General features: G+C 35.7%; 1 protein-coding gene across 3 annotated transcripts in view; it reads left to right on the plus strand.

Annotated features, from left to right (window-relative positions):
- Window positions 1-11,633, plus strand: part of XPR1 (xenotropic and polytropic retrovirus receptor 1) — a 317,382-nt gene that overhangs the window by 227,508 nt on the left and 78,241 nt on the right. The window lies entirely within an intron of this gene.

Here is an 11,633-nt window from a genome sequence, read left to right on the forward strand (position 1 = left end):
AATTAAGCATTTTGTTTTGAGATAATTGTAGAATCACATGCAGTTGCAAGAAGTAATACAGAGAGATCCCATATACCCTTTGCATAGTTTCTCCAGTGGTAACATTTTACAAACATATAGTACAATATCACAACCAGCATATTGACATTCGTACAGTCAAGATACAGAACATTTCCATCACCACAAGGATCCCTCTTGTTGCCTTTTTTGCACAGTATTCCCCCTGACCCTATCCATACCTTCACTTTCTGCAGTTTTACTTATCCATGGTCCACCACAGTCTGAAAACTTTATGCTATTTTGAAAGAGAAAGAGACCACGGTCACATAACTTCTGTGGTTTTCGTTTTGTTTTTTGAGACATGGTCTCACTCTGTCACCCAGGCAGGAGTGCAATGGTGTAACCTCAGCTCACTGCAGCCTTGACGTCTTGGATTCATGCAGCCCTCTCACCTCAGTCTCCTGAGTAGCTAGGACTACAGGTGTGCGCCACCACACTGGTCTAATTTTGTTTATTTTTTGTAAAAGTGAGGTCTCCAACTCCTGGACTGAAGCAGTCCTCTCACCTTGGCCTCCCAAAATGTTGGGATTACAGGCGTGAGCCACCATGTCCACCCTTCCACATAACTTATTACAGTGTATTATGATTGTTCTATTTTATTATTATTGTTGTTAGTCTCTTACTGTGCTTAATTTGTAGATTAAACTTTATCAAAGGAGTACTACTCATGGTTTCAGGCACCAACTGGGGGTTTTGGAATGGTTGGAATGTATCCCCCACAGATAAGGGGGAAATACTGTATTCATCTTAGGGTATAAGTCATTTATTTTATTTGTGTTTTGTGTTGGTTTTCCCTAATTTTTGGTTTCTCTCTTTTCTTTTCCCTACCTTCCTGTGGACTACTTGAACATTTTTTAAAATTCCATTTTGATTTGTCTATAGTGTTTTTAATGTATCTCTGTATAGCTGCTTACATGGTTGCTCTAAGTATGTATGTATGTGTAAATATATACACATACATATGTAAAATGTTGAAGAGTTGGATGCCTTCATTTAACAGATTATGTTAAATGTAGCAACCTAATCACCCTTTACATTCCTTTATCCTCCCCCATTTATCATCCTATTGTCTTAACTATTTTCTCTGAATATATTGATAACTACATCAGACAGTGTTACAATTTTTGCTTCAACCTTCAAACATAATATAGAAAACTCAAGAAGGAAAATATCTTGCCTTTACCCATATTTTTGCATATTATGTCTTTTCTTCTGATGTTACAAGATTTCTTCTTTTATTATTTTCTATTTAAAGAATTTCCTTTGACCATTCTTTTAGGGGAGAGGCCTACTGGGTGACAAATTCTGTGAGTTTCTCTTCATCCGAGAATGCCTTGCCTTTGCCCTCATTCCTGAAGGGTGTTTTGGCTGGATGTGGGATTCTACATTAAAGGTCTCTTTGTAGTGCTTGAAAACTGTCTCTTCCCTCTGTTCTCCCTAGTTTCTAGTGAAAAATCCTGTCATTAAATAGCTTTTCCCTTATTGATAAGGTATCATTTCTGTCTTACTGTTTTCAAGATTATTTTCTTTGTCTTTAGTTCTCAGATGTTTCACTATGATATATGGTATTGTATTTTTAAATTTTGGTATCTGTATGTTCATTGCTAGTATATAGAAATACAATTGATTTTTGTTTGTTTATCTTATCTCCTATGACCCTGTTGAACTCGCTTTTACATTCTGAGAGGTTTTTTTTGTAGATTCCTTGGGATTTTCTACATAGACAATTATGTCATCTACAAAAGAGACAGTTGTATTTCCTTCTCTTCAATCTATATGCCTTTTACTTCCTTTTTTTTTTTTTTTTGCCTTATTGTGCTGGCTTGAGGTTCCAGTAATATTGAGTAAGAGTGATGAGAGCAGATATCCTTGCCTTGTTCCCAATCTTAAAGGGAAAGCATTTGGTTTTTCACCATTAAGTATAATAAATAAAACATTTATTAGCAGTAGGTGTTCTGTTGAGGAAGTTCCCCTCTATTCCTGTTTTTATTTTTTCAAATGCTTGTTCTGAATAATTTGATATGATCCTATGATTTTCTTCTAAGCTTACTTAGCCCATTAAGATGTTGAATTAACATTACTGATTTTCAAATGTTGAATCAGCCTGAAACTCTGAAATAAGTTCACTTGGTGTATATTTCTTGTTATATATTGCTGAATTCTATTTGCTAATATTTTGTTAACAGTTTTTGTATCTGTATGAGGTATATTTCTCTATATTTTTCTGTTTTTATATACAGTTTTTGGTTTTAGTATCAAAGTAATACTAATTTTGTAAAATTATTTGTGCAGTTTACCCTCCTCTTCTAATTTGTGGAAGATTTATTCTTTAAAAATTTTGTAGCATTCTCCAGTGAAATTATCTAGGCCTGGAGATGTACTTGGGAGGAGTTTTAAAATTACAAATTTGATTCCCTTAATAGCTATAGGACTGTTTAAATAATATCATATTGGCCAGATGTGGTGGCTCACGCCTGTAATCCCAGCACTTTGGGAAGCTGAGGTGGGCGGATCACCTGAGATCAGGAGTTCAAGACCAGCCTGGTCAACATGGTGAAACCCCGTTTCTATTAAAAATACAAAATTAGCTGGGTATGATGGTGTATGCCTGTATGAATCCTAGCTACTCAGGAGGCTGAGGCACAAGAATTGCTTGAACCTGGGAAGCGGAAGTTGCAGTGAGCTGAGATCACACCACTGCACTCCATCTCAAAAAAATAAATAAATAAAATAAAATAAAATAAAGATATATATAGTGAGTTGTGATAGTCTGTGTTCATTAAGGAATTTTATTTCATTTAAGTTGTCAAATTTCTGTGCATTGACTTGTCTAAGGTATTTCATTATTCTTGTCTTTAGTGATATCCTCTCTTTTGTTCCTCATATTGGTAATTTGTGTCTTCTCATTTGTCTTTGTCAGTTGTGCTAGATGTTTGCCAATTTTATTACTTCTTTATTTTATTCATTTTTCTGTATTTCTCTTTTAAATTTCATTAATTTGTTGATTATTATTATTATTATTATTATTTCCTTCTTGTTTTTGAGAGCTTAGTTTATTAAGACTTTCTCTGTTTTCTAATGTATGTAGTTGTGTGTGTAATGTATGTATAATGCTGTGCACTGCTTTAGCTGTATCCCACAAATTTTGATATGTTGTAATGTCATTTTCATTTAGTTCAATGTATTTTTTTTTTTATTTTCCTTCAGACTTTCTCTTTGCTTCATGAATTATTTAGCAGTGTACCATTTAGTTCACAAGTATTTGGAAATTTTTCTATCGTCTTTCTGTTATTGATTTCTGTGGCCTCTCTTGGTACCTGTATATGTTCCATGGACACTTGAAAAGTATTTTCTGCTGTTTTTGGATGGAGTGGTCTATAAACGTTGATTAGATCCTCTTGGTTGATGGTGGTGTTGAGTTCTCTATCCTTTTTTATTTCCTATTTATTTGTTCTATCAGTTACTGGGAATGAGTATTGAAATCTTCAACTGTAACTGTGGATTTGCCTGTTTCCTCTTTCAGTTCTGTCAGTTTTTGCTTCACATATTTTGCTGCTCTGTTGTTTGGTGTACACACAACTAGGATTGCTGCTGCTTCTTAGTAGGTTAATTCTTTTATCATTATACAATGTTCCTCTCTGTCTGTAGTAATTTTCCTTGCTCTGAAGTCTACTTTACCTGGTAGTAATATAACCATTGATGCTTTTCATTGATTAATGTTTGCATTATATATTTTTTTCATCATTTTACTTTTTTTTTGTTTGTTTGTTTTTATTTTTGTTTGAGATGGAGTCTCATTCTCTTGGCCAGGCTGGAGTGCAGTGGCACGATCTCAGCTCACTGCAACCTCTGCCTCCCAGGTTCTAGCAATTCTCCTGCCTCAGCCTCCTGAGTAACTGGGAGTACAAGTGTGCACCACCATACCCAACTAATTTTTATATTTTTAGTGGAGCCATGTTGGCCAGGCTGGTCTTGAACTTCTGACCTTAGGTGATCCTCCTGCCTCAGCTTCCCAAAGTGCTGGGATCACAGGCCTGAACCACTGTGCCTGACTATTTTACTTTCAACCTATTTTTTGTAGACAGAATATCCTTGGGTCATGGTTTTTAATCCACTCTGCCAATCTCTGTCTTTTAATTGGCATATTTAAACCATTGACATTTGATGTAATATAAATGTTAGGGTATAAGTGTGCCATTTTCTTCTTTGGTTTTGTGTTTGTTCTCTCTGCTTTTTATTTATGTTTTTACTTGCACATTTTTTATAGTTCTGTTTTATCTATACTGTTGTGTTTGTCTTTTAAGAGTTAGGGTCCTTCAGCAAAAAAAAAAAAAAACAAAAAAAAGAGTTAGGGTCTTGCTCTGTAGCCCAGGCTGGAGTGCAATGGCATGATCATGGCTCACTGCATCCTTATATTCCTGGGCTTAAACAATCCCAAGTAGCTAGGACTAAAGTGCCACCATGCCTGGCTAAGTTTACAAAACTCTTTTAGATACAGAGCCTCACTATGTTGCCCAGGCTGATCTCAAACTCCTGGCCTCAAGTGATCCCCCTGCCTCAGCCTCCTAAATTGTTGGAATTACAGATATGAGCCACTACATTTGGCAGTGTTTCTGAGTATGTATGTGTGTGTGTATGTGTGTGTATATTATATATATATATATATATTTTTTTTTTTTTGTGACGAGTCTCGCTCTGTTGCCCAGACTGGAGTGGAGTGGTATGATCTTGACTTATTACAACCTCTGCCTCACGGGTTCAAGCAATTCCCCTGCCTCAACCTCCCAAGTAGCTGGGATTATAGGTACATGATGCGCAGCTAATTTTTGTATTTTTAGTAGAGACAGGGTTTCACCATGTTGGTCAGGCTGATCTCGAACTCCTGACCTCAGGTGATCCACCTGCCTTGGCCTTTTAAGTGGCTGCCCTAAGTATTATATAAATAAATATTTGTCTTAGTGTCATTATTTTATCAAGTTGAGTGTCTTACAGAAACTTCGTCTCCCTTTACATCCCTTTACCCTTTCTTTTTTTTTTTTTTTTCCTTTTTTTGAGACAAGGTCTTGCTGTATCACCCAAGCTGGAGTGCAGTGGTATGATCTCGGCTCACTGCAACCTCCACCTCCCAGGCTCAAGCAGTTCTCATGCCTCAGCCTCCTGAGTAATTGGGACTACAGGTGTGTGCCACCACTCCTGGCTAATGTTTGTATTTTTAGTAGAGGTGGGGTTTTGCCATGTTGGCCAGGGTGGTCTGGAACTCCTTACCTCAGGTGATCGGCCTGCCTTCGCCTCCCAAAGTGCTGAGATTACAGGTGTGAGTCATCATGCCTGGCCTTTGATAGTGGTCTTAAGGGTTTCCTACCTTCTCTCTACATACTTATTTAATCTAAACCCCTTCTCAATGTATTTTCCCCAGTCTAAAGTAACAAGGTGTCCTTCCTCCTGTGCGCTGATCTCATTTCCTCTGGTCCCAGGATCTAGCTCTGGCAGTTGTCCCTTGTTTCTCCCAAATCTTCAAACTGTTTGTCATTACTGGCTTCTTCCTTCTAGCCTGTGTACATGCTTAAGAGTCCCCCACTCTAAAAAGATTTCCCTTACCTCATTAAGCCATCTGGTCTAGTCTCTTTTCCTTTTCTCTATCCTACATCTCAAAACAGTAGTCTATCTATTCTTATTCTTACTGTCTCCATTCCTATAACCACAATAACTCTATAGTAATTAAAACACATTTAGAAACCTTGAAGTGTAAACAAACATAGAATTAGAATTTAAATTTTCTGAGAGATAAAGAGAAGCTCTGTAACATTTCAGAAAGTTCTCATCTCTTTGAGTCTTTGGTATTAAAAAAAAAAAAAACACTGGAAAGATAAACTCAACCAAGTGTAGTCAAATGCACTGTGATTCCCTTTATAGATGGAAGACTTATTTCTCATTGTAGCCTATCCTTTTTGTAGAAGGAGCTTCTAAATTGTTTTGATGATTCCAACCACTGTCTGTGTGACTCCCCAGTCCGTATCTGAAACATTTTAGTTTTTTCCACTTGTTTCCTGGGCGTTCTCCACCTTGATGTTTCATAAGTACCTTAAAGTCAATACGTCAAAAACTAAACTCATTTTTTTCCTAAGCATGCTTCAAGCCCCATGTTCTCTAACCTAGTTTATGGCACCATCCCACTCACCCAGGTTAAAAACTAGGAGTTATTATTTTCTACTATATCCTTTATCTCACCTTCAAAATTTACCAAGTCCTGCCAATGTTAGTTCCTAAATATTTCTTAATTTTTGCCTTACCTCTCTGTTCCTTAAACTTATACTCAATTATAATCTTCATTGTTTCTCACTGGGTTGTTGCCACAGCATTATTAAATACACTGCTTTCAATCTTTACACCTCAAACTCATCTCACTTAAGATACCTAGAACTGCACTGCTGCATAATATAACTACCAGCTGCATCTGTCTGTCGAGGATTTGAAATGTGCCTAATCTAAGTCGAAATGTGCTGTAAGTATAACATACAAAGTGGATCTTGAAGACTTGGTTTGAAACAAAAAACTATGACAGATAATCAATTTTATTTTGACTATATATTAAATACAAAAGTGGTAACATTTTAGGTATAGATTACATAAAATATATTATTAATTTTACCTGTTTCCACCTTTTTGAATATGGTTACTAGAAATTTTAGTATTACGTATACTCTTTCTCCAGCTTTTTGTGTGTCTGGTTCCTTCTCAGTACCCAAGTCCCAACTTAAGAAACCTCTGCCTGAACGCTGTTTGTGCCTGAATACTGTCTAAAGGAATTTTGTCATATCATCCTGTTCTGTTTTCTTCATGGTATTTTTCACTGTGTGAAATCGTCTTGTTTATCTGATCATTGTCTACCCCTACAAAACAGGAGGCTTTACTGAGGCAGGAAATTTGTCTGACCATTAGTAAATAAGATTTACTGTTGTGTACCTGGTACCTAGAATAATATCTGGCATATGTCGGTGCTCTTTATTGAATGAATGGTTTCTCTTCTACTTGAAATGGTTCTCTCTGCCCCATAAACCTGTTTAACTCAAGTCCTTTCATGATTCAGCTCAAGTAGTACCTCTTTCAGGAAGATTTTCCTGGCTGTTTCCCTTCTGGGCTTATTGATTCCTTTTCTATGCACAGTTCCACAATTGTACCTACACATTGTGTTTCTGACTACATTCTCTCTCCTCTTTTAGACTTAGCCCTTAGTAGTTCTTCAGTACATTCTCATTGCCTAGAATATACCTAGTTATGTTACCCAATAGACATTCAGTATTTGTTTGCTGAATATACAAGCGAGCAGATTTTTTTTTTGGAGTTAGTCTTTAGTATTGTAATTATACAATAAATAATGCAGGCTATAGTATATACTCAGTAAAAATTCTTGAATTAGTAAAGGAATTCCTACGTACTATTTTTATTATAAAAACAATATAGTGTCTAGGCGCAGTGGCTCATACCTGTAGTCCCAGCACTTTGGAAGGCCAAGGCAGGTGGGTCACCTGAGGGTGGGAGTTTGAGACCAGCCTGACTAACATGGAGAAACCCTTCTCTACTAAAAATACAAAATTAGCCGGGCGTGGTGGTGCATGCCTGTAATCCCAGCTACTCAGGAGGCTGAGGCAGGAGAATCGCTTGAACCCAGGAGGCAGAGGTTGCACTGAGCCTAGATTGCACCATTGCACTTCAGCCTGGGCAACAAGAGCGAAACTCCATCTCAAAAAAAAACACAAACAGACAAACAAATAATATAGCAAAGTTAAAGTCTTATTTAAATCATTTGTATCACTACCCTAAGAACAATTATTTTCCTCAGCCCACTTTCTTCCTTAATCTTACTTCCCTCATCTGAGATAATCACTTCTGGTTTTTTTTCCATAAACATAATTTTATATACAGTATGAAATAAGCAATAATATGTATAATAACTTTTAAATTCTGTTTTTCCACACTATGTTAGAAATTTTGTAATGTTGGCCGGGCGCGGTGGCTCAAGCCTGTAATCCCAGCACTTTGGGAGGCCGAGACGGGCGGATCACGAGGTCAGGAGATCGAGACCATCCTGGCTAACATGGTGAAACCCCGTCTCTACTAAAAAATACAAAAAAACTAGCCAGGCGAGGTGGCGGGCGCCTGTAGTCCCAGCTACTCGGGAGGCTGAGGCAGGAGAATGGCGTAAACCCGGTAGGCGGAGCTTGCAGTGAGCTGAGATCCGGCCACTGCACTCCAGCCCGGGCGACAGAGCAAGACTCCGTCTCAAAAAAAAAAAAGAAATTTTGTAATGTTACTTCATGGTTTTATGAAACTGCTTTTTTCATTTTAAAGTTGAGATGGACTTAGAGAAGCAATGCTGTCTAGTAGAAAATGTTCCTTGGATGAGGATTGTTCTTTCTGGTTCCCCCATTTAGCCCGAGGACTTATGAGTTCCTTTTTTGTCTCAATCATTTTAAGAATGTGAATTTTCTATAACCACAAAGCTTGGAGGAGGCAGTCTATATTCAAACTCAGGTCTTTTAACTTTGAATCTAGTTATCTTTCCATTTATTAACTATCTCCCTCAACTTCAGTTCCCTTAACTGTAAAATGGGAATAATAATGTCTGTCTTGTCTGCCCTGAGGATAAAGATGATAATCACCTGAGAGATTAATATATGTGATCTCACATGTAACTAAAACACACTAAAGATCAGGGGAATATCTATATTTGTTCATTTTTTGGAGAACAATATTAATCTCACAATTCAAAGGTTTGATTTTTCTTTTTTTCGGTAATAGAAATAGATCCAGGATTTGCTAGATCCTAAACTCAGTCATAATTCAGTTTACCTTTATAGATTTGGGCTTTGAAAGCTATGTCCAGTCTGTTGTGTTTTCTTATTTTATTTCAAACTAGTAAATTATTACCAGAAGAGAAAGGTTTTAGGTGAAAAGAAAATGATTCCATTTCTCTCTGCACATGGTGCCACGTTTTTCATTTTTAAAATATCCACCCTGCAACATAATTCAAGTTGATTTCCATATGTAATTTTTCTGATTTCTCTTTTTAGTACTTTTCCTTCTCCCTTTTTAAAAAAATCATTCCCACATTGTCTCTTTAGTACTTTAATCCTTTTCCTTTTTTCTTTTTTAATCATTCACACAATGACTATGGGTACAAAACTATAAGAAATTTATTTTTTATTTGTTTTAAATTCATGGATACCATTGCCGTAAATATGTCCAATATGAATTATACTTCGAATGTGGCAGGTGTATAATGGATAGAAGCTTAGAGTAGAATAGCAATGACTTGATTTTCTGTGATTCTGAACATCACTAAAGTATGCTGCCAGGGTTAGCCAAGAGAGAATAAGATGTAATTGCTTGCCTAAAGTGATAATATCTTTCCAGGACATCTCCTGAATACCAATGAAGGCAGATGATTTCAGGGAGAGAGGCATTCTTCACTTGAGAGATGGGAAAGATCAAATAATGGTAGTAATTAAAATGAGACCAAAATGTAGCATTTGTAGACCAAGTGTATGCTAATCATTGTTTGAAGAAGTTCATCAGATAAAACATTACTTACTCTGAAATATTCTGTAAGAATATTTATTTAGAAGTCAGTAAGTCCTCATGTATGTTTCATAGAAATTGCATAGAAATGATATGGACTTCTAATATAAAAAATCAAAGCGTGATTCAGAAAAGAAAGATGCTTTTAAATGATTTTTAATCAAAATTGTCTTAATCAAAATTTTAAACTTGTGAATAAACACATTCAAAAATGTTGTTTGGACAACGAAAAGACAAGCCACACATTAACAGAAAATATTTGCAGGAAACCGATCAGAAAGACAACTGGAATACAGAATAGATTTTAAAATTTTACACAATGCAATAATAGTAAGACAAGAAATTCACCCTCAAAATTTTTGGCCAAATATTTTACCAAATTCATCACCAAAAAAGATACACATAAAAAGATGCCTAGTCATCAGAGGAGTAAAGATTAATATCACAACTAGATACTACAACATGCCTATTAGAATGGCTAATTTTTTTTAATGACATTATCAAATACTCTTGAAGAAGGAGAGAAACTACATTTCTCTTACATTGCTGGTGAAAATGCAAAATGGTACAATGACTCTTTAAAACAGTTTGAAAGATTTTCATAAAGTTAAACATCCACTTACCATACAACCCTACAGTCTCACTCCTACCCAAGGGAAATGAAAACATATTACATGAAGTCTTGTGTATGAATATTTATAAAGTGACTTTTTTGGAATTGTCAAAAACTGAAAACAGTCTGTACATCAGCAAGTAAATGTATAAACAATTTGTTTACATCCTTACAAAGTAATACTATTTAGCAAGAAGAAGAAATAAGCCACTGATACATGCAACAACATGGACGAATCTTTAATATATTATGTTAAGTGAAAACAACCAGACTCGAAATGCTACACACTAAGTGGTTCCATTTTATGTGACCCTCTCAGAAAGGCAAAACTACCAGAAGAGAACACAAACTGGTGGTTGTCCATGAGGCTACAATGGGGTGGTGGGAATTCTTTGGAGTTATGGAGATGGTCTGTATCTTGATGCAGTGTTGGGTGCATGACTCTGTGTTTGTCAAAATGAGCAGGATGTGACTAAAAAGAAAAAAAAAGAAATAATATGAGCTTACAAAAGAGAAACACCAGATCCACTGTACCACTGTAAGAATTACACTCTAAGGATAAGACTTATACTTAAAATCTAAGAGAAATACCAGAAAATTAGCACATTGTTTTTAGTCTCATTATTAATTCCTTTTTTCATGTAACATTTTTACTCCTCTCCACAATCTCCTTTTATGTAATAATTTACACTTGATTATTTCTTCAGTAATTAGTAAAGAAAGAAAGATAATCAGCTTTCTGTAATAAGACTCAATATCACCTATATTCACTTGAGAAATACTCATTTTGTTATCTCCTATTGAATGTATCTATTACTCTATTCTCATGTCCTTTTACTAGCAGACAAAATGATAGCTTATTATTAGGAAAATTAAGTGAGACAATACTTGTAAAATACCTGGCACATACCTCACATTCAGTTTTTTTTAAGTGTTGTAAATATAAATAACAGTTAAGTTCCTTGTCTTTTTATCTCTCAGTGTTGATCTTGTTTTGAAAATATGAGAAGAGTGAATTTTACTAAGTTGTCAAATTTGCCTTATTCTTTGCGAACCTTAGTAGATGAATTGTAGTATCTTTTTTAATGCAGCCATGATGTGAATTATTGAATGACACTTCTCAGCTAGACCCTATATCTGCACATAGAATGAAATAAATACATGTCAGAACATACGAAATGTACCTAGATAATAAGTAAATAATTTTTTAGGTATTTTAAGTTGATAATTTATGACATAATGTTGTAGTATAAATATTCAGTTCAATTTTCTTTTTTTTTCTTTTCTTTTTCTTTTTTTTTTTTTTGAGGCGGAGTCTTGCTCTGTCACCTGGGCTGGAGTGCGGTGGCCGGATCTCAGCTCACTGCAAGCTCCGCCTCCC

The sequence above is a fragment of the Colobus angolensis genome, unplaced genomic scaffold, assembly GCF_000951035.1.
Source record: "Colobus angolensis palliatus isolate OR3802 unplaced genomic scaffold, Cang.pa_1.0 Scaffold315, whole genome shotgun sequence".
In the NCBI taxonomy this organism is placed as follows: domain Eukaryota; kingdom Metazoa; phylum Chordata; class Mammalia; order Primates; family Cercopithecidae; genus Colobus; species Colobus angolensis.